Genomic DNA, 22,148 nt, shown 5'->3' with positions numbered 1-22,148 from the left:
GCTGTCCACACAGAAAAACACACTCGTTCAAGTGAAAGTGGGGTTCGGTAACGTCAGCTGATCCCCTGCTGTGTGGAGGGCAAACTGCTGCTGCCTCCAAATTTTAGCTACTTCAGATTTAAACATTCTCTGATTTGGCCTCTGTCTCCACTCTGTCTCTAGTATTTCCCCTGACCTCCAACACCGCCAGTTCCTGCTCACAGTTGCCGTCCACGCATTCCACACGTGTTCCTGTGTTACTGGGGTTCTGTTACGTCAGCAGATCCCCCAATGTGTGTCCGCCACTGTCTCCTGCGCTGCCCACCTTCCCACTGCAAGTGGTGGGAATGTGGACAGAGCAGGAGACATTGGCAGACAAACATCATGGGATCTGCTGACATTACAGAACACCAGTAACACAGGAACACGTGTGGATTGGGCAGACGGCTTCTGCACACATAAACTGGCGGTGTTGGTAGTCACGTGAAATCCTGGAAACAGAGTGGAGACAGATGCCTAATTGGAGCACGTTGACAGTCTGTTGTAGCCTACAAACAATCTAAAACTGCCACCAAGTAGGCCTCGGCATGCACCCTGGTACTCCCTGGGCTCCAACAACGCTAGTTGGTGCTCAGAAGTGCTGTCCACACAGAAAAACACACTCGTTCATGTGAAAGTGGGGGTCAGTAACATCAGCTGATCCCCTGCTGTGTGGAGGGCAAAGTGTCCTGCTCCCTCCAAAGTCAAAATGCCTCAGCTTTACACCTAGCTCCTAGTAGGCCTCGGCCTGCACCATGATTGTCCCTGGGCTCCAACACCGCCAGTTGGTGCTCGGAAATGCTGTCCACACAGAAAAACACACTCGTTCATGTGAAAGTGGGGTTCAGTAACGTCAGCTGCTCCCCTGCTGTGTGGAGGGCAAACTGCTGCTGCCTCCAAATTGTAACTACTTCAGATTTAAACATTCTCTGATTTGGCCTCTGTCTCCACTCTGTCTCTAGTATTTCCCCTGACCTCCAACACCGCCAGTTCCTGCTCACAGTTGCCGTCCACGCATTCCACACTTGTTCCTGTGTTCCAGGAGTTCTGTAACGTGAGCTGATCCCCCAATGTGTGTCCGGCACTGTCTCCTGCGCTGTCCACCTTCCCACTGCAAGTGGTGGGAAGGTGGACAGAGCAGGAGACATTGGCAGACAAACATCAGGGGATCTGCTGACATTACAGAACACCAGTAACACAGGAACAAGTGTGGATTGGGCAGACGGCTACTGTACGCATAAACTGGCGGTGTTGGTAGTCACGTGAAATCCTGGAAACAGAGTGGAGACAGATGCCTAATTGGAGCACGTTGACAGTCTGTTGTAGCCTACAAACAATCTAAAACTGCCACCAAGTAGGCCTCGGCCTGCACCCTGGTTCTCCCTGGGCTCCAACAACGCTAGTTGGTGCTCAGAAGTGCTGTCCACACAGAAAAACACACTCGTTCATGTGAAAGTGGGGGTCAGTAACGTCAGCTGATCCCCTGCTGTGTGGAGGGCAAAGTGTCCTGCTCCCTCCAAAGTCAAAATACCTCAGCTTTACACCTGGCTCCTAGTAGGCCTCGGCCTGCACCATGATTGTCCCTGGGTTCCAACAACGCTAGTTGGTGCTCGGAAGTGCTGTCCACACAGAAAAACACACTCGTTCATGTGAAAGTGGGGTTCGGTAACGTCAGCTGCTCCCCTGCTGTGTGGAGGGCAAACTGCTGCTGCCTCCAAATTGTAACTACTTCAGATTTAAACATTCTCTGATTTGGCCTCTGTCTCCACTCTGTCTCTAGTATTTCCCCTGACCTCCAACACCGCCAGTTCCTGCTCACTAGAGTTGAGCGACTTTTGTTTTTTTAGGGTCGCGTTTCGTTTCGTGAAACCCGACTTTTCCAAAAGTCGGGTCGAGCAAGATCGTCCGATTATAGGGAAAAGTCGGGGTCGTCCCGAAACACGAAACCCAATGTAAGTCAATGGGGAATAAAAGTCGGCAGTGAGAGGAGGACAGGAAACACACCAACAGTGCCCATTTGAATGCCAAAAGCATCAATTCTTCTTACTTAAGCTTGTCAACCTTAATTAACTTCATAATACAAGTTACGCACTGAAAAATGGGGGTTATTTGGCTACAGACTGTGGGGGGGGAGGGCTGGCTCCAGGTTTTCATGTGCCCTGGGCGAAAGAGCGCCCCTTTAACACATACCACAACTCATCATGCTCCAATACGGCAGAGAAATAGCGGTATAGTACAATGAAAAATACCTCACTTTTTACATCTCATGACGAGGCCCATCTATTTCTCCATACAGAATCATTGGTCCCATATAATGTTTGAAACAGTATATGATGAGCTCCACATAATGCTACAGTATATGTTGGTCCCCATGGATGAAGCTCCACTGTCTTATGGGCCCAAATAATGCTCCAAACATAATGGGCCCCATTTCTAATGCTCTAGTGTATAATGGGCCCTGTAAATGCTGCTCCAGTGTCTGATGTCCACCTTTGGAATGTTCCAGTGTATGGTGGGCCCCATCTATCATTCTCAGACGGTGTTAGGCCCAGTATGGATTGCACGTGATTGCACAAAGGTGAGAAAGGGTACCGTATCCCCAGATAACATGTATGGATAGCGTACACATTCAAAATATATGTCTCAGGAGGCAGGCTCAGACGGTGTTAGGCCCAGTATGGATTGCACGTGATTGCACAAAGGTTAGAAAGGGTACCGTATCCCCGGATAACTGTATGGATAGCGTACACATTCAAAATATATGTCTCAGGAGGCAGGCTCAGACGGTGTTAGGCCCAGTATGGATTGCACATGATTGCACAAAGGTTAGAAAGGGTACTGTATCCCCAGATAACATGTATGGATAGCGTACACATTCAAAATATATGTCTCAGGAGGCAGAGCTCAGACGGCGTTAGGCCCAGTATGGATTGCACGTGATTGCACAAAGGTTAGAAAGGGTACCGTATCCCCGGATAACATGTATGGATAGCGTACACATTCAAATATATATGTCTCAGGAGGCAGGCTCAGACGGTGTTAGGCCCAGTATGGATTGCACGTGATTGCACAAAGGTTAGAAAGGGTACCGTATCCCCAGATAACATGTATGGATAGCGTACACATTCAAAATATATGTCTCAGGAGGCAGGCTCAGACGGTGTTAGGCCCAGTATGGATTGCACGTGATTGCACAAAGGTTAGAAAGGGTATCGTATCCCCAGATAACATGTATGGATAGCGTACACATTCAAAATATATGTCTCAGGAGGCAGGCTCAGACGGTGTTAGGCCCAGTATGGATTGCACGTGATTGCACAAAGGTTAGAAAGGGTACCGTATCCCCAGATAACATGTATGGATAGCGTACACATTCAAAATATATGTCTCAGGAGGCAGGCTCATACGGTGTTAGGCCCAGTATGGATTGCACGTGATTGCACAAAGGTTAGAAAGGGTCTATACATCAGGAGGCAGGCTCAGACGGTGTTAGGCCCAGTATGGATTGCACGTGATTGCACAAAGGTTAGAAAGGGTACCGTATCCCCAGATAACATGTATGGATAGCGTACACATTCAAAATATATCTCTCAGGAGGCAGGCTCAGACGGTGTTAGGCCCAGTATGGATTGCACGTGATTGCACAAAGGTTAGAAAGGGTACCGTATCCCCGGATAACATGTATGGATAGCATACACATTCAAAATATATGTCTCAGGAGGCAGGCTCAGACGGTGTTAGGTCCAGTATGGATTGCACGTGATTGTACAAAGGTTAGAAAGGGTACCGTATCCCCAGATAACATGTATGGATAGCGTACACATTCAAAATATATGTCTCAGGAGGCAGGCTCAGACGGTGTTAGGCCCAGTATGGATTGCACGTGATTGCACAAAGGTTAGAAAGGGTACCGTATCCCCGGATAACTGTATGGATAGCGTACACATTCAAAATATATGTCTCAGGAGGCAGGCTCAGACGGTGTTAGGCCCAGTATGGATTGCACGTGATTGCACAAAGGTTAGAAAGGGTACTGTATCCCCAGATAACATGTATGGATAGCGTACACATTCAAAATATATGTCTCAGGAGGCAGAGCTCAGACGGTGTTAGGCCCAGTATGGATTGCACGTGATTGCACAAAGGTTAGAAAGGGTACCGTATCCCCAGATAACATGTATGGATAGCGTACACATTCAAAATATATGTCTCAGGAGGCAGGCTCAGACGGTGTTAGGCCCAGTATGGATTGCACGTGATTGCAAAAAGGTTAGAAAGGGTACCGTATCCCCAGATAACATGTATGGATAGCGTACATATTCAAAATATATGTCTCAGGAGGCAGGCTCAGACGGTGTTAGGCCCAGTATGGATTGCACGTGATTGCACAAAGGTTAGAAAGGGTCCCTTTTCCCCGGATAACATGTATGGATAGCGTACACATTCAAAATATATGTCTATACATCAGGAGGCAGGCTCAGAGGGTGTCAGGCACAGTATGGATTTGACGGCCCAGATTACACAGCGGAGGAGCAGGGAGAGGTAAAGATTGCAAATGCTGGGGCCCTGCCCAAACAAGGGGGGCCCACTCGTGGGCGTCGGTACTGGCACTGGGCCCCTCATAGTACAGCGGTGTGTCTGACGGCGGGTGTGCACCACCACCGTCAGAGACACTTGATTGCACTATGAGGGACCCTGTGCCAGTGCCCGCACCCAAGAGTCGGCCTACCCACCTGTCCAGGGCAACGGCACTCGCACGGTGTCGTGCGCTAGGTGGTGACCCCGGCCATGGGGGGGAGGCAGCACAGTTAGGGAGTTTTAGAAAGTGGCATATGTTGATGTTGGACATTCAGCTGATGCAAAAGGCGAAATAGGTGAAGTACCAGGAAGAGGTGGACCAAAGCAAGCCATTTTTCTGTCACCCTATGTGTCATCAGGGGAAGGTGGGACAAAATCCTTGGAAACCCATGCGTGGTTCATTTTAATGAAGGTTTGATCATCCACATTTTGGGTTGACAGACGGGTCCTTTTTTCTGTCAGGATTGATCCAGCTGCACTGAAGACTCTTTCCGATAGCACACTTGCAGTTGGGCAAGCGAGCTCCTGTAAGGCATATTGGGCCAATTCAGGCCAGGTGTCCAGTTTAGCGGCCCAATAGTCAAAGGGGAATGACCTGTGTGGCAGAACATCGATATGGGAGGAAAAGTAGTTTGTAACCATAGTTGACAACAGCTGTCTCCTGTCACTTTCCATCGATGCAGTATTACCAGTTGTGTGAGCGGTATTTGAAAAATCAGTCCACAACATTGTCATGAAACCCCTGTCTCCAACGCCACTTCTGCTGTGTGCACCACGAACACCTCTGCCAAGCTGCCCCCGGCCCGTACGGCTCGTGTGAGAACCATCACCGCTGCTGTGTGCTGGGAATGCCTCAAGCAACCGATTTACCAGAGTTGCTTGTTTATTAGCCAATATTAGGTCAAGGTTCTCCTGTGGCATGATGTTTTGTAATTTGCCTTTATAGCGTGGATCCAGGATGCTGGCCAACCAGTAGTCGTCATCGTTCATCATTTTGGCAATGCGGGCGTCCCTTTTTAGGATCCGCAAGGCATAATCTGACATGTGGGCCAATGTTCCCGGTGTCAATGATGCACTGCGAGTGCTGGGTGGAGGAGCACTTTCTGGCAAATCCACATCCCTCCAGTCACGCACAAACCCTGTACCAGACCTTGCCACGCCAACATTTTCACTTGCCCCACGAGATGCATCCTCCTCCCCTAAGTACTCATCCCCATCATCCTCCTCCTCCTCCTCTTCTTCCTCCACCTCGTCCAGGAGAGGTCCCTGAGCAGACATTGGCTGAATGTCATCAAGGATTCCCTCCTCCTCTTCCTCCTCATCAACATTGGCTGCAGACGCCTGCTCCTTAAGGTGCGTCAAAGTTTGCATGAGCAGACGCATAAGTGGGATGCTCATGCTTAGGATGGCGTCGTCTGCGCTTACCAGCCGTGTGCATTCCTCAAAACACTGAAGGACTTTACAAAGGTCTTTCAGCTTCGACCACTGCACACCTGTCAACTCCATGTCTGCTCTCAAAGTGCCTGGCCGTGTATCCTCCCACAAATGCATTATGGCCTGCCTCTGCTCGCACAGCCGCTCCACCATGTGCAGGGTGGAGTTCCACCTTGTTGCAATGTCGATAATGAGGCGGTGGTTGGGAAGGTGGAGCAATCGCTGCAGCTTCTGCATACGAACGGAGTGTACAGGTGACCGGCGGATGTGCGCGCACAGTCTTTGCACCTTCTGGAGCAGGGCTGTTAACTCCGGATAATTTTTGAGGAAGCACTGCACCACCAGGTTCAAGGTGTGAGCCAAGCAAGGTATGTGGCTGAGTTTTGAAAGGGCTATGGCTGCCACAAAATTATGGCCGTTATCACTAACTACCTTGCCTGCCTCAAGATGTACACTGCCCAGCCATGACTCAGTTTGTCGCTTCAAGTACTCGGCCAGCACCTCGGCGGTGTGTCTGTTGCCCAAACACATCATCTGCAACACAGCCTGCTGATGCTTTCCACTAGCTGCTCGATAGGGGGACACATCGTGTGCAACAGTGGCAGCTGCAGATGGAGTGCTTGTACGACTGCGCTCTGTGGACGAGCTTTCGCTTCTGGAGGAGGAGGAGGAGGGTCAAACGCCTACAGCCAACTGTTTCCTATACCGTGGGCTAGGCAGCACTGTCCCACCACCGCTGTCCCCTGTGGACCCTGCATCCACCACATTAACCCAGTGCGCAGTGATGGACACGTAACGGCCCTGGCCATGCCGACTGGACCATGCATCAGTTGTGAGGTGCACCTTTCCGCTCACTGACTGCTTGAGTGCATGGACAATGCGGTCTTTCACATGATGGTGGAGGGCTGGGATGGCTTTGCGAGAGAAGAAGTGGTGACTGGGTAGGTCATAGCGTGGTACTGCATAGGCCATGAGTTCGCGGAAAGCTGTGCTTTCCACCAACCGAAAGGGCATCATCTCAAACGAGATTAGTTTGGCAATGTGGGCGTTCAAACCCAGTGTACGCGGGTGAGAGACTGAGTACTTTCTTGACCTACTCATAGTGTCTGGGAGGGTGAGCTGGACTTGAGAGCTGCATATGGTGGAAGTAGCGGTGGACAGGGCGGACTGAGAGAGGGTTGATGATAGTGATGGAGTTGGTGTTCTTTCTGATGGCCTAGAATCAGTCTTTCGTTGATATAACAGTGGGATTCCCTGACTGCTGTAGTCTTGCAACGACACCTCAACATTTGCTGCTGTGCTAACCGGTGGGCTTACAGTGGGGGAAACAATGTAGCGTTGCTGACTACCTTCGTTGTGATCAGTTGCACATGTGGCACTTGAGGTTTGGTGTTGTGTCCACGCTTGCAAGTGCATGCTGGTTAAATGTCTAAGCATGCAACTGGTATTCAAATTTTTCAGATTTTTCCCTCGGCTAAAGGTCTTTGCGCACTTCTTACAGATAACCTTGGCCTGATCATGAGGATTTTGGTCAAAAAAGTGCCACACTGCACTCTTCCTACTTTGGCAGACATTTTGCGGCCTAGCACGCTGTGATCTTTTGACCCTCTGGACAAGCTGTCCAGCAACTCTTTTGATGTTTGGAACCTGTCTTTGGAGTGCTCCGGGCCTGCCAGATAACAGCTGTTGCGATGTCGATGTCTGCTGTGGATGCTCCTCATCTGAGCTATTGGAAGCAGCACCCTCTTCCCCCAATGGATGCCAATCTGGGTCAACAACTGGGTCATCCATCACCTCCTCTTCTATGTCATGTGCACCTTCCTCTGTGTCACCGTGTATGGTGGTATAGTGTGCGGGAAGGGGCACCTGAGTCTCATCAGGGTCAGAATCTGGCTCTGTACACTGCGAGGACAATGTAGTGCTCTGAGTGAATGTACCAGCAGAATCATCCATCAGCGGCTGTGCATCATGTCAGATTCATCTTGGCCTGGGTAATTCACCATTTCACTTGATAATCCAGGCATGGTATGTGAAAACAGCTCCATGGAGTAATCAGTAGTATGGCCTGCGTCATCCTTCAATCTTGGTTGGGGTGAAGGACACAAGGAAAGGTGTGGTTCATGAACATGAGCCTCCAATGACGACTCAGTGCTTTTACTTTTTACAACTGAAGAAGAGGAGGAGATAGAGCTGGAGGCTGAGTCAGCAATGTAAGACAAAACTTTTTCCTGATGCTCTGGCTTTAAAAGCGGTTTGCCAACTCCTAGAAAACTAAGCGTTCGAGGCCTTATGTAGCCAGACGATGACGCAGGTTCAGCACCTCCTGCATTCGGTCCTATTTTGCTCTTGCCACTACCATCAGATCCACCACCAACACCATCATTACCAGCTGCCAACCCCCGCCCAATTCCACGGCCTCTTCCACCAGCCTTCCTCATTTTTGGTAGAAATGTAGACAAAATCCAACAAACTATATAGTAATGTAAAACAAGGTACAAGGTGTCTATAGGACAGGGGAGATTTTGAATTTCTGCAGACACTTGTGGACACTGGACACTTTTGGATTGTGTGAGGCCCACTGATATCTGAGCGCTATGTGACAGGCTCGATGGCACAGCTGTGACCAAAGTGACTAGAGGATAAGGGAGATTTTGAATCTCTGCACACACTTTTGGACACTGGATGAACACTTTTGGATTGTGTGAGGCCCACTGATATCTGAGCGCTATGTGACAGGCTCGATGGCACAGCTGTGACCAAAGTGACTAGAGGATAAGGGAGATTTTGAATCTCTGCACACACTTTTGGACACTGGATGGACACTTTTGGATTGTGTGAGGCCCACTGATATCTGAGCGCTATGTGACAGGCTCGATGGCACAGCTGTGACCAAAGTGACTAGAGGATAAGGGAGATTTTGAATCTCTGCACACACTTTTGGACACTGGACACTTTTGGATTGTGTGAGGCCCACTGATATCTGAGCGCTATGTGACAGGCTCGATGGCACAGCTGTGACCAAAGTGACTAGAGGATAAGGGAGATTTTGAATCTCTGCACACACTTTTGGACACTGGATGGACACTTTTGGATTGTGTGAGGCCCACTGATATCTGAGCGCTATGTGACAGGCTCGATGGCACAGCTGTGACCAAAGTGACTAGAGGATAAGGGAGATTTTGAATCTCTGCACACACTTTTGGACACTGGATGGACACTTTTGGATTGTGTGAGGCCCACTGATATCTGAGCGCTATGTGACAGGCTCGATGGCACAGCTGTGACCAAAGTGACTAGAGGATAAGGGAGATTTTGAATCTCTGCACACACTTTTGGACACTGGATGGACACTTTTGGATTGTGTGAGGCCCACTGATATCTGAGCGCTATGTGACAGGCTCGATGGCACAGCTGTGACCAAAGTGACTAGAGGATAAGGGAGATTTTGAATCTCTGCACACACTTTTGGACACTGGATGAACACTTTTGGATTGTGTGAGGCCCACTGATATCTGAGCGCTATGTGACAGGCTCGATGGCACAGCTGTGACCAAAGTGACTAGAGGATAAGGGAGATTTTGAATCTCTGCACACACTTTTGGACACTGGATGAACACTTTTGGATTGTGTGAGGCCCACTGAAATCTGAGCGCTATGTGACAGGCTCGATGGCACAGCTGTGACCAAAGTGACTAGAGGATAAGGGAGATTTTGAATCTCTGCACACACTTTTGGACACTGGATGGACACTTTTGGATTGTGTGAGGCCCACTGATATCTGAGCGCTATGTGACAGGCTCGATGGCACAGCTGTGACCAAAGTGACTAGAGGATAAGGGAGATTTTGAATCTCTGCACACACTTTTGGACACTGGATGGACACTTTTGGATTGTGTGAGGCCCACTGATATCTGAGCGCTATGTGACAGGCTCGATGGCACAGCTGTGACCAAAGTGACTAGAGGATAAGGGAGATTTTGAATCTCTGCACACACTTTTGGACACTGGATGGACACTTTTGGATTGTGTGAGGCCCACTGATATCTGAGCGCTATGTGACAGGCTCGATGGCACAGCTGTGACCAAAGTGACTAGAGGATAAGGGAGATTTTGAATCTCTGCACACACTTTTGGACACTGGATGAACACTTTTGGATTGTGTGAGGCCCACTGATATCTGAGCGCTATGTGACAGGCTCGATGGCACAGCTGTGACCAAAGTGACTAGAGGATAAGGGAGATTTTGAATCTCTGCACACACTTTTGGACACTGGATGGACACTTTTGGATTGTGTGAGGCCCACTGATATCTGAGCGCTATGTGACAGGCTCGATGGCACAGCTGTGACCAAAGTGACTAGAGGATAAGGGAGATTTTGAATCTCTGCACACACTTTTGGACACTGGATGGACACTTTTGGATTGTGTGAGGCCCACTGATATCTGAGCGCTATGTGACAGGCTCGATGGCACAGCTGTGACCAAAGTGACTAGAGGATAAGGGAGATTTTGAATCTCTGCACACACTTTTGGACACTGGATGGACACTTTTGGATTGTGTGAGGCCCACTGATATCTGACGCTATGTGACAAGCTCGATGGCACAGCTGTGACCAAAGTGACTAGAGGATAAGGGAGATTTTGAATCTCTGCACACACTTTTGGACACTGGACACTTTTGGATTGTGTGAGGCCCAATGAATATCTGAGCGCTATGTGACAGGCTCGATGGCACAGCTGTGACCAAAGTGACTAGAGGATAAGGGAGATTTTGAATCTCTGCACACACTTTTGGACACTGGATGGACACTTTTGGAATGTGTGAGGCCCACTGATATCTGAGCGCTATGTGACAGGATCGATGGCACAGCTGTGACCAAAGTGACTAGAGGATAAGGGAGATTTTGAATCTCTGCACACACTTTTGGACACTGGATGGACACTTTTGGATTGTGTGAGGCCCACTGATATCTGAGCGCTATGTGACAGGCTCGATGGCACAGCTGTGACCAAAGTGACTAGAGGATAAGGGAGATTTTGAATCTCTGCAACACTTTTGGACACTGGACACTTTTGGATTGTGTGAGGCCCACTGATATCTGAGCGCTATGTGACAGGCTCGATGGCACAGCTGTGACCAAAGTGACTAGAGGATAAGGGAGATTTTGAATCTCTGCACACACTTTTGGACACTGGATGGACACTTTTGGATTGTGTGAGGCCCACTGATATCTGACGCTATGTGACAAGCTCGATGGCACAGCTGTGACCAAAGTGACTAGAGGATAAGGGAGATTTTGAATCTCTGCACACACTTTTGGACACTGGACACTTTTGGATTGTGTGAGGCCCAATGAATATCTGAGCGCTATGTGACAGGCTTGATGGCACAGCTGTGACAAAAGTGACTAGAGGATAAGGGAGATTGGATTGCTTTTAAAAAAGCAGTTTGCGGAGCAGTGGGTAAACAGCAATGCAGGAATGTCAGGAAGCCTTAGAAGGCAACCCAACAACCAACACCACTGATACACCACTATATAGCCTCCACTTGCACTGCACACACAGTGACTGGTGTGTTGTGCAGGCCAAACTGCTAGCAGCAGAAGCAGTTTTTTTTCTTCTCAGCAGGACAAAAAAAAAAAATTGGGATTGCTTTTAAAAAAGCAGTTTGCGGAGCAGTGGGTAAACAGCAATGCAGGAATGTCAGGAAGCCTTAGAAGGCAGCCCAACAACCAACACCACTGATACACCACTATATAGCCTCCCCTTGCACTGCACACACAGTGACTGGTGTGTTGTGCAGGCCAAATCGCTAGCAGCAGAAGCAGTTTTTTTGTCTTCTTCCCTGCCTAACGCTCTCCCTACAGAATCAGCAGCAACCTCTCCCTATACTAAGATCGGCAGAAGTAAGATGGCGGTCGGCGTGCACGCCCTTTTCTACCCCCTGTGACGCCCACCAAAGCAAGCCAATCACTTGCATGCCCTTCTGAAAGATGGTGGTGACCCATGCCTATGTCATCACGTTGCCCACAGTGTCCGTGGATCCTGATTGGCTGAAAAAGAGCGCAAAACAAACTTTTGAAACGCGACTTTGGCGCGTAAGTCGCCGACCTCGTGGCCGACCTCATCCTAGGGTCGGGTTTCGTTTCATGAAACCCGACTTTGCCAAAAGTCGGCGACTTTTGAATTTTTTCGACCCGTTTCGCTCAACTCTACTGCTCACAGTTGCCGTCCACGCATTCCACACTTGTTCCTGTGTTCCTGGTGTTCTGTAACGTGAGCTGATCCCCCAATGTGTGTCCGGCACTGTCTCCTGCGCTGTCCACCTTCCCACTGCAAGTGGTGGGAATGTGGACAGAGCAGGAGACATTGGCAGACAAACATCAGGGGATCTGCTGACATTACAGAACACCAGTAACACAGGAACACGTGTGGATTGGGCAGACGGCTACTGTACGCATAAACTGGCGGTGTTGGTAGTCACGTGAAATCCTGGAAACAGAGTGGAGACAGATGCCTAATTGGAGCACGTTGACAGTCTGTTGTAGCCTACAAACAATCTAAAACTGCCACCAAGTAGGCCTCGGCCTGCACCCTGGTTCTCCCTGGGCTCCAACAACGCTAGTTGGTGCTCAGAAGTGCTGTCCACACAGAAAAACACACTCGTTCATGTGAAAGTGGGGGTCAGTAATGTCAGCTGATCCCCTGCTGTGTGGAGGGCAAAGTGTCCTGCTCCCTCCAAAGTCAAAATACCTCAGCTTTACACCTGGCTCCTAGTAGGCCTCGGCCTGCACCATGATTGTACCTGGGCTCCAACACCGCCAGTTGGTGCTCGGAAGTGCTGTCCACACAGAAAAACACACTCGTTCATGTGAAAGTGGGGTTCAGTAACGTCAGCTGCTCCCCTGCTGTGTGGAGGGCAAACTGCTGCTGCCTCCAAATTGTAACTACTTCAGATTTAAACATTCTCTGATTTGGCCTCTGTCTCCACTCTGTCTCTAGGGTTTCCCCTGACCTCCAACACCGCCAGTTACTGCTCACAGTTGCCGTCCACGCATTCCACACTTGTTCCTGTGTTCCTGGAGTTCTGTAACGTGAGCTGATCCCCCAATGTGTGTCCGGCACTGTCTCCTGCGCTGTCCACCTTCCCACTGCAAGTGGTGGGAATGTGGACAGAGCAGGAGACATTGGCAGACAAACATCAGGGGATCTGCTGACATTACAGAACACCAGTAACACAGGAACACGTGTGGATTGGGCAGACGGCTACTGTACGCATAAACTGGCGGTGTTGGTAGTCACGTGAAATCCTGGAAACAGAGTGGAGACAGATGCCTAATTGGAGCACGTTGACAGTCTGTTGTAGCCTACAAACAATCTAAAACTGCCACCAAGTAGGCCTCGGCCTGCACCCTGGTTCTCCCTGGGCTCCAACAACGCTAGTTGGTGCTCAGAAGTGCTGTCCACACAGAAAAACACACTCGTTCATGTGAAAGTGGGGGTCAGTAACGTCAGCTGATCCCCTGCTGTGTGGAGGGCAAAGTGTCCTGCTCCCTCCAAAGTCAAAATACCTCAGCTTTACACCTGGCTCCTAGTAGGCCTCGGCCTGCACCATGATTGTCCCTGGGCTCCAACACCGCCAGTTGGTCCTCGGAAGTGCTGTCCACACAGAAAAACACACTCGTTCATGTGAAAGTGGGGTTCAGTAACGTCAGCTGCTCCCCTGCTGTGTGGAGGGCAAACTGCTGCTGCCTCCAAATTGTAACTACTTCAGATTTAAACATTCTCTGATTTGGCCTCTGTCTCCACTCTGTCTCTAGTATTTCCCCTGACCTCCAACACCGCCAGTTCCTGCTCACAGTTGCCGTCCACGCATTCCACACGTGTTCCTATGTTACTGGGGTTCTGTAACGTCAGCAGATCCCCCAATATGTGTCCGCCACTGTCTCCTGCGCTGTCCACCTTCCCACTGCAAGCGGTGGGAATGCGGACAGAGCAGGAGACAGTGGCAGACACACATCAGGGGATCTGCTGACATTACAGAATCCCAGTAACACAGCAACACGTGTGGATTGGGCAGACGGCTGCTGTACGCATAAACTGGCGGTGTTGGTGGTCACGTGAAATCCTGGAAACAGAGTGGAGACAGATGCCTAATTGGAGCACGTTGACAGTCTATTGTAGCCTACAAACAATCTAAAACTACCACCAAGTAGGCCTCGGCCTACACCATGATTGTCCCTGGGCTCCAACAACGCCAGTTGGTGCTCGGCAGTGTCTTTGGCATGGGGACTCCCTGTTGCCCAGCCTGGTTCCAGCACGCCTGCTGTTTCCGGGTAGTGTCAAGGTCACTATGCCACCAATCCGTTGTCCTGTCGTCTTGCGGCCCTGGTTAGCCGACTCTACGGTGCCTGCAGTTTAGGTGACTCCTATGTGGGCTGCAGGAACTGGCACTGAAGGCTGGATCCGTAGTGCCAATGGGACATGGACCCCCTGTAGGACTGTGGGTTTCGGTAACTGCGGCCGGCTTGCGGCCTGGCTACTTTGCTTTCAATGGGTACCTTCTGCTTCCTCACCCGGGTTCCAGCACTGTCTGCTGGTTCTCGCCAGAGACTTTGGCCTAGGTGCCTCCATCTCGGTATCCGAGGTCCAGCACCGTCAGCTGGTCCTTGGTAGTGCTTTCTAGCACAGGTACCTCCTGCCTAGTAACCGTGGTCCAGCACCGTCAGCTGTTCCTCGGTAGTGCCATTGGCTCTTGTAGCTTTTGCCACCCATTTGGGTTCCAGCACCGTCACCTGGTTCTCGGCAGTGTCTTTGGCACGGGGACTCCCTGTTGCCCAGCCTGGTTCCAGCACGCCTGCTGTTTCCGGGTAGTGTCAAGGTCACTATGCCACCAATCCGTTGTCCTGTCGTCTTGTGGCCGGGTTAGCCGACTCTACGGTGCCTGCAGTTTAGGTGACTCCTATGTGGGCTGCGGGAACTGGCACTGAAGGCTGGATCCGTAGTGCCAATGGGACATGGACCCCCTGTAGGACTGTGGGTTTCGGTAACTGCGGCCGGCTTGCGGCCTGGCTACTTTGCTTTCAATGGGTACCTTCTGCTACCCACCCGGTTTCCAGCACTGTCTGCTGGTTCTCGCCAGAGCCTTTGGCCTAGGTGCCTCCATCTCGGTATCCGAAGTCCAGCACCGTCAGCTGGTCCTTGGTAGTGCTTTTTAGCACAGGTACCTTCTGCTTAGTAACCGTGGTCCAGCACCGTCAGTTGGTCCTCGGTAGTGCCATTGGCTCTTGTTCCTTCTGCTACCCATCCGGGTGCCAGCACTGTCTGCTGGTTCTCGCCACAGCCTTTGGCCTAGGTGCCTCCATCTCGGTATCCGAGGTCCAGCACCGTCAGCTGGTCCTTGGTAGTGCTTTTTAGCACAGGTACCTTCTGCTTAGTAACCATGGTCCAGCACCGTCAGTTGGTCCTCGGTAGTGCCATTGGCTCTTGTTCCTTCTGCTACCCATCCGGGTGCCAGCACTGTCTGCTGGTTCTCGCCACAGCCTTTGGCCTAGGTGCCTCCATCTCGGAATCCGAGGTCCAGCACCGTCAGCTGGTCCTTGGTAGTGCTTTTTAGCACAGGTACCTTCTGCTTAGTAACCGTGGTCCAGCACCATCAGTTGGTCCTCGGTAGTGCCATTGGCTCTTGTTCCTTCTGCTACCCATCCGGGTGCCAGCACTGTCTGCTGGTTCTCGCCAGTTTCTCAGCCTTCTTGTACCTTCTGCTACATTTCCAAGATCAAGCTTTTTGAAATTGTCTTTGGTAATCCTTATTGATCTCCATGACGATGACCCTGATGATGACGACCCTGAAGACCACACCAAAGAAGACCAGAAATATGACCCTAAATAATAAGACCAAGAGGACAAAGAACATGAAGACAACCACCAAGATACAGAACAAAAGACAGAAGAACAAGAAGCAGAAGAAGCAAAAGCAGAAGAACAGAAAGCAGAAGAACATTAAGCATAAGACAAAAAATCAGCATAGAAGAAATCAAAATTATAAGCAGAAGAAGACTAAGCAGTAAATGGGGGTGAGTCCGTTCCTCATCGTGGTGCCCCTGGAAAATGCCTGCTGCTGCAGGCCAAACTGAACGCGGACAAATCCTGTTGTAAATCTTTTGTGACAGGCAGAACGTATGGTGTAATCTTATAACTTTTATAGATAAGTACTACAGGAATGCCTGTCACCATAAGAAAATGAAGAAAAAGAAGAATAGGAAAAAGATGAAGAAATAGCATATGAAAATTAATAATAGCTGAATAAGAAGAATATGAAGAATGGAAAAAAAAAATTAATGGGAAGAAGGTGAAGAAGAAGAAGATGAATAAGGTGAAGAAAAAGTTGATGAAAAAAATGCTACTGCTGCGGATCATGAAGGAGAAAGTGTGGGAGAAGTACAAAAGAAGGTGAAGAGCATGGAAGTTGCGAAACATACATATCTGACTAAATATAAAAACGTTAACATAGTCAATATCTTTTTAACTCCGAACGTCTTGAAAAAAAAATTGGAATTAATGCTATGCCATGTGATTTGAATAAACCACTATGCTTTTAATGTCTCCTCCACCTCCCACAATACATTCTACATGATTCTTATTTGTTTTCAATTATGTAGAATTAGCCAACAAGGAAATAAAGGCCTTTTTTTAATTCCGATACCGGAAGTCCCATTGACTTGAATGGGACTTCCGGTATCGGAATCGGCGATACCCGATATTTTTTTCGTATCGGGCGATACCATCCGATACGATATTTTTGGGTATCGAACGGTATCGCTCAACACTAGTTTTAACCCCTTGGCGGCCGTCCTGCTCTGTTCCACTGCTCCACCAGACAGCTACCCCCTGGGCCTTGCTACAATTCCAGATCCCTGTATAGGGATTAAGGGTCTCCGGGTTACTAGGGGTGCTGTTCCTACTGCAGCCCAGATTTGCAGACGGCCGTCACATTATATCTGGTCGCCCAAAAAACTGCTTTTTGTATATATGTCCATCATGTATAAAAGCAGTCTCCTGAACATTTTTTTTTCCTTCTTTTCCTGCCTGAGCTGATTTCTTGGCCTAACACCTGCTTCAGTGCACAGCCTGAAGGAACACTCCCATCTTCTTATACCAGCATGCTGCAGCCTGGAGATTTCAAGGGAAATGCTGAGTGTCAGAAATCCACATTCCTGGGACATCGGCCTCTGGGCAGCTCTGGTCATGCTGGCCCAGAGGCTCAGGTATTGCCCACAAATGCGGCTAAACTTTTGTTACCCGTCTCGCTCTCGTTTTCTAAGAAATCTCTGTGTGTGAAGGCTTATGTGGATTGTGGTTCTGCAGGCAACTTCATTGATTTTTTGCTTGCAAAGAATCTTGGTATACCTTTGCTAAGACTTAATACCCCAACTCAAACCACTGCAATTAATGGTACATCTATTGTCCATGGTGGAGTGGAATTTGTTACTACAGAAATTGCTATGTCAGTGGGGGCATTACACACAGAACATATGTAATTTTTTGTTATTCACAATTCATCACATGCAGTTGTTTTAGGTATGCCATGGTTGTGCCTGCATAATCCTGTTATTGATTGGCACCTAGGTGATATCGTGCGCTGGAGTCCACAGTGTCAGAATCACTGTATGTCGTTGTCAGTGAACCAAACTAAAATTAAAACCCCCCTTTATACTATATGCATTCAGGGACTATGAGGATGTTTTTTCATAGTGGAGTCTGAGAAATTACCTCCTCATAGAGAGTATGACTGTCCTATAGACTTGGTCCCAGGTGCTCTTCTCCCTAAGGGGAGAATATTTAATCTCTCTGGTCCAGAGCGTGTAGCCATGAATGACTACATAACAGACAGCTTACGAAAAGGTTTTATTAGACTCTCCACTTGTAGGAGCTGGGTTTTTCTTTGTGGAAAAAAAAGATGGTGGACTCAGACCTTGTATTGATTATCGTGAGCTGAACGCTATTACTGTAAAAAATCAGTATCCGCTTCCACTCATCCCTGATCTGTTTAATCAGCTACTGGGAGCCTGTTGGTTCACTAAGCTTGATCTCCGGGGAGCTTACAATCTTGTCTGCATAAGAGACGGAGATGAGTGGAAAACCGCGTTTAACACACCTGTTGGTCATTTTGAGTATCTGGTTATGCCGTTTGGGTTAAGTTACGCACCTGCCGTGTTCCAAAACTTTGTGAATGATATCTTCAGGGATATCTGTGGGGTATATGTAGTGGTTTATTTAGATGACATCCTGATCTACTCTGCTGATGTTCTTACACACGCGCAACATGTCCGTTCTGTGCTCCAGAGACTTAGCGAACATTCTCTATTTGCCAAGCTGGAGAAGTGTGTTTTTATGGCTGAGGAGGTACAATTTTTGGGGTACATGATTTCTGCTAAGGGGTTCCGCATGGATCCTGCCAAGATCCGACCCATTAGAGAATGGGTGCAACCCAAAACTCTAAAAGCGCTGCAGCGATTCTTGGGGTTTACAAACTACTACCATAAATTTATCAAATGCTTCTCTGAGATCGCCAAACCGCTCACAGATCTGACCCAGAAGGGGGCAGACATAGTTAATTGGAAGCCTGAGGCACTTCAGGCATTTTCTGTTTTAAAGGATTGTTTTTCTGCCAACCCAATATTAATCCAGCCTGATCTAGACCGCCCCTTTGTGGTAGAGGTTGATGCCTCTGAAGTTGGAATAGGGGCAGTGCTTTCCCAAGGCACTGCCTCCCTCACTCAACTCCGTCCATGTGCCTTCTTTTCCCGAAAATTCTCTCTTACTGAGAAAAATTATGATATAGGGAATCGGGAATTGTTGGCCATAAAGTGGGCCTTCGAGGAATGGCGCCACTTCCTCGAAGGTGCTAAACACAAGGTTCTTGTGATCACAGTTCACAAGAACCTGACTTACTTGGAGTCAGCTAAGAGACTGAATCCTAGGCAGGCTAGGTGGGCTTTGTTCTTCTCAAGGTTTAACTTTGTGATCACGTTTCATCCAGGGACTAAAAATGTAAGGGCTGATGCCCTCTCTTGAAGTCTCTGCCCCTCACAGGCTGAGGACTCGGAACCAGTTCCAATACTGGCCAATGGGATCGTTGTGTCGGCAGTGTCTCTGGACCTTCTGGAGGAGATCCGTAGGTCCTCAGAACCAGCCCCAGACACGACGCCCCCCCCAGAAATTGTTCATTCCAGCCCCGTTTTGTCTACAAGTTCTGAAGGAGTTGCATGACTCTGTCCTGGCAGGCCATCCTGGTGTCAATAATACCACCAGACTAGTGACTAGGAATTTTTGGTGGCCGACGGTGGTTAAGGACTGTAAAGATTACGTACTAGCTTGCGAAACCTGTGCTCGCGCCAAGTACCCCCATAATCAGCCTGCCGGCTGGCTCCAGTCCTTGCCCGCCCCAGAGAGTCCATGGACCCACATCTCCATGGACTTCATTACTGACCTGACGGCCTCAGAATGGAAGACATGCATCTGGGTGGTGGTGGACAGGTTCAGTAAGAAGTGCCATTTCATTCCCCTGTCTGGACTACCTAATTAAGAAACTTTGAGTAAGTTGTTCGTCATTCATGAAATACGACTGCATGACGCTCCGGTGAATATCGTGTCCGACCGAGGTACTCAGTTAGTTTCTAAATTCTGGAAGGCATTCTGCAAACGCATTGGCATTGAATTATCCTTCTCCTCCGCTTACCACCCTGAGACCAATGGTCAAACTGAGAGCACCAACCAGGCCCTAGAGCAGTATCTCCGCTGCTATGTCTCGGAACATCAGTCCGATTGGGTGGAACATCTCCCGTTAGCCGAAAACACCCTAAATAACCAATACCAAGAATCCATCAAAACCACCCCGTTCTTCTGCAATCATGGTTTGCACCCACGTTTTGGTTCATTTTCGGCTAAGATGTCGGAGCTCCCGGGGTAGAGAAATCCATACATCACTTAAGGACCATCTGGTCGGAGGTGAACACAAACTTGAAAGGCTCCCAGGTCAAACAGGCTTCGGCCGCAAATAGACGGCGGTCCAAGGGGCTGCACCTGGGAGTTGGGGACAAAGTTTGGCTGTCTACCAAGAACATCAAGCTTAAGGTACCATCTGCCAAACTGGGTCCCAGATTTATTGGTCCCTATGAGATATTAGAGGTAATTAACCTGGTAGCCTTTCGTTTAAAGCTCCCTCAGTCTTTTAAAATACCCAATGTTTTCCACAAATTCCTCCTCAAGATGTACGGCTCCCCAATTCATCCTGTCCAGTCCCCTCCTCCTACAGTTTTGGTCAAGTGTGCCTTGTAGTGCAAAGTCCAGGGTATCCTTGATTCTCATTTGGTGAGAGGGTCCGTGCAATATTTAGTGCATTGGAAGGGCTATGGCCCAGAGGAGAGGTCCTGGGTCCCCGCTGGTGACATCCACGCCAAGGGGTTAATTAGAAGGTTTCACCTCCTTCACCCTGACAAACCGGGTTTTGAGGGTCCGGAGGCCCCTCTTAGAATGGGGGGTACTGTCACATCGCTGTCAGACTCAGGGCCTGCTGTTCCGGTCTCGGCCACTAGGAGGCGCCGGACCGTCGCATCGCCATCAGACTCGGGGACCGCTGTTCCTGCCTCGGCCACTGGGAGGCGCAGTGGTTCGCCCCTGGGTGAGGGTGGTGACAGAGAAGTGGCTCCTGTGCAGGCATCTGGTGGGCGCAGGCTCCGCCCCTCTGTCAGTCATGTAGGGTTTACTGCATCACCATCTGGCCTGGTCCTGGGGGCAGTCCTAATTACATCATCAGTCCAGGAACCTGTGAGGGATGACCTGATCCCTCAAATACCTTGGGATTGGTCTTGCAAGCTGCCAGATATATTCTTGGTTCCCCTGCATGCAACTGTGTGAATTGCTATAGTTAACTCTGACCTCAGCCTGGATTTCTGACCATTCTATTGCCTGCCGTTTTTGTACCTCTCTTCCGATTTTTTGACGCTGACCTTCGCTTGGATTCCTGACCCTTCTGCTGCCTGCTGATCCTGTACCATGGCTGCCCTTCTGGTTTTACTGACCTTGGCCCGGACTTTTGACTCTTCTTCTGCCTGCTGATTTTGCACCTCTGCTGCCCTCCGGCCTCCAACTCCTGCCTCCTGACCACGATTACGGGTTTTAGTTTTAACCCCTTGGCGGCCATCCTGCTCTGGTCTACTGCTCCACCAGACAGCTACAATTCCAGATCCCTGTATAGGAGTTAAGGGTCTCGGGGTTACTCGGGGTGCTGTTCCTACTGCAGCCCAGATTCGCAGACGGCCGTCACAGAGAGGGGGAAAAGGCGAGGGTAAAAGAGAAGGGAAACAGAGAGGGGAAAGGGAGAGGGGAAAAGGAGAAAGGAAAGGGACAGAGGAAAGAGAGAGGGGAAAGAGAGAGGAAAAAGGAGAGAGGAAAGGGAGAGAGGTAAGAGAGTGAGGAAATAGAGAGAGGAAAAATAGAGAAAAAGAGAGAGAAAAAGAAAGATAGAGAGAGAGAAAGAGATGGGGTTCAGGTCTTCATTCAAGTTCGTGTCCAGTTCTGTTACCCAAACTGAACTTTGGAATGAAGTTCTGGACCAGGACCAGAACCTGAACTGTGTCTGCACAACAGTTTTGTCAACAGATTGCTGCTGGACCTGTTTTAATTGAGCAACCACAGTAAGGCTAAGTTCACATGTCCAGAAATCATCCATTAGAACAGATCCAGCAGCGATTCGCTGACAAAAACGTTTTCGTCCACCTGAAAAAAAAAACTGATATGGTTTTTAACAACGTCTATGGAAAATGGATCCGTTAACAGCCATCATTTTTCCTTCCATTTGAAAAGAATCCCCTTTTTTTGTTTACTTGTGAACTTTCAAGTAATCATTCATTTGAAACTGGTCCAATAAGCAAATCCTTTTCAAACAGGAGATAAACGTATGGCTAATTAACAGATCACTTTTCCATAAACTTCAATGTTAGAAAAACAAAAACAGATTAGGGTGAAATCATTTTTTTTCAGGCGGACTAAAAAGTTGTGTCTGCGCAACTTTTCGTCAATGGATTGCATCCTGATACGTTTTAATGGATGATTGC

Source organism: Dendrobates tinctorius, unplaced genomic scaffold (genome assembly GCF_039654945.1).
Source record: "Dendrobates tinctorius isolate UK_male_01 unplaced genomic scaffold, ASM3965494v1 ptg000029l, whole genome shotgun sequence".
NCBI lineage: Eukaryota > Metazoa > Chordata > Amphibia > Anura > Dendrobatidae > Dendrobates > Dendrobates tinctorius.
This window is presented reverse-complemented; position numbering follows the sequence as displayed.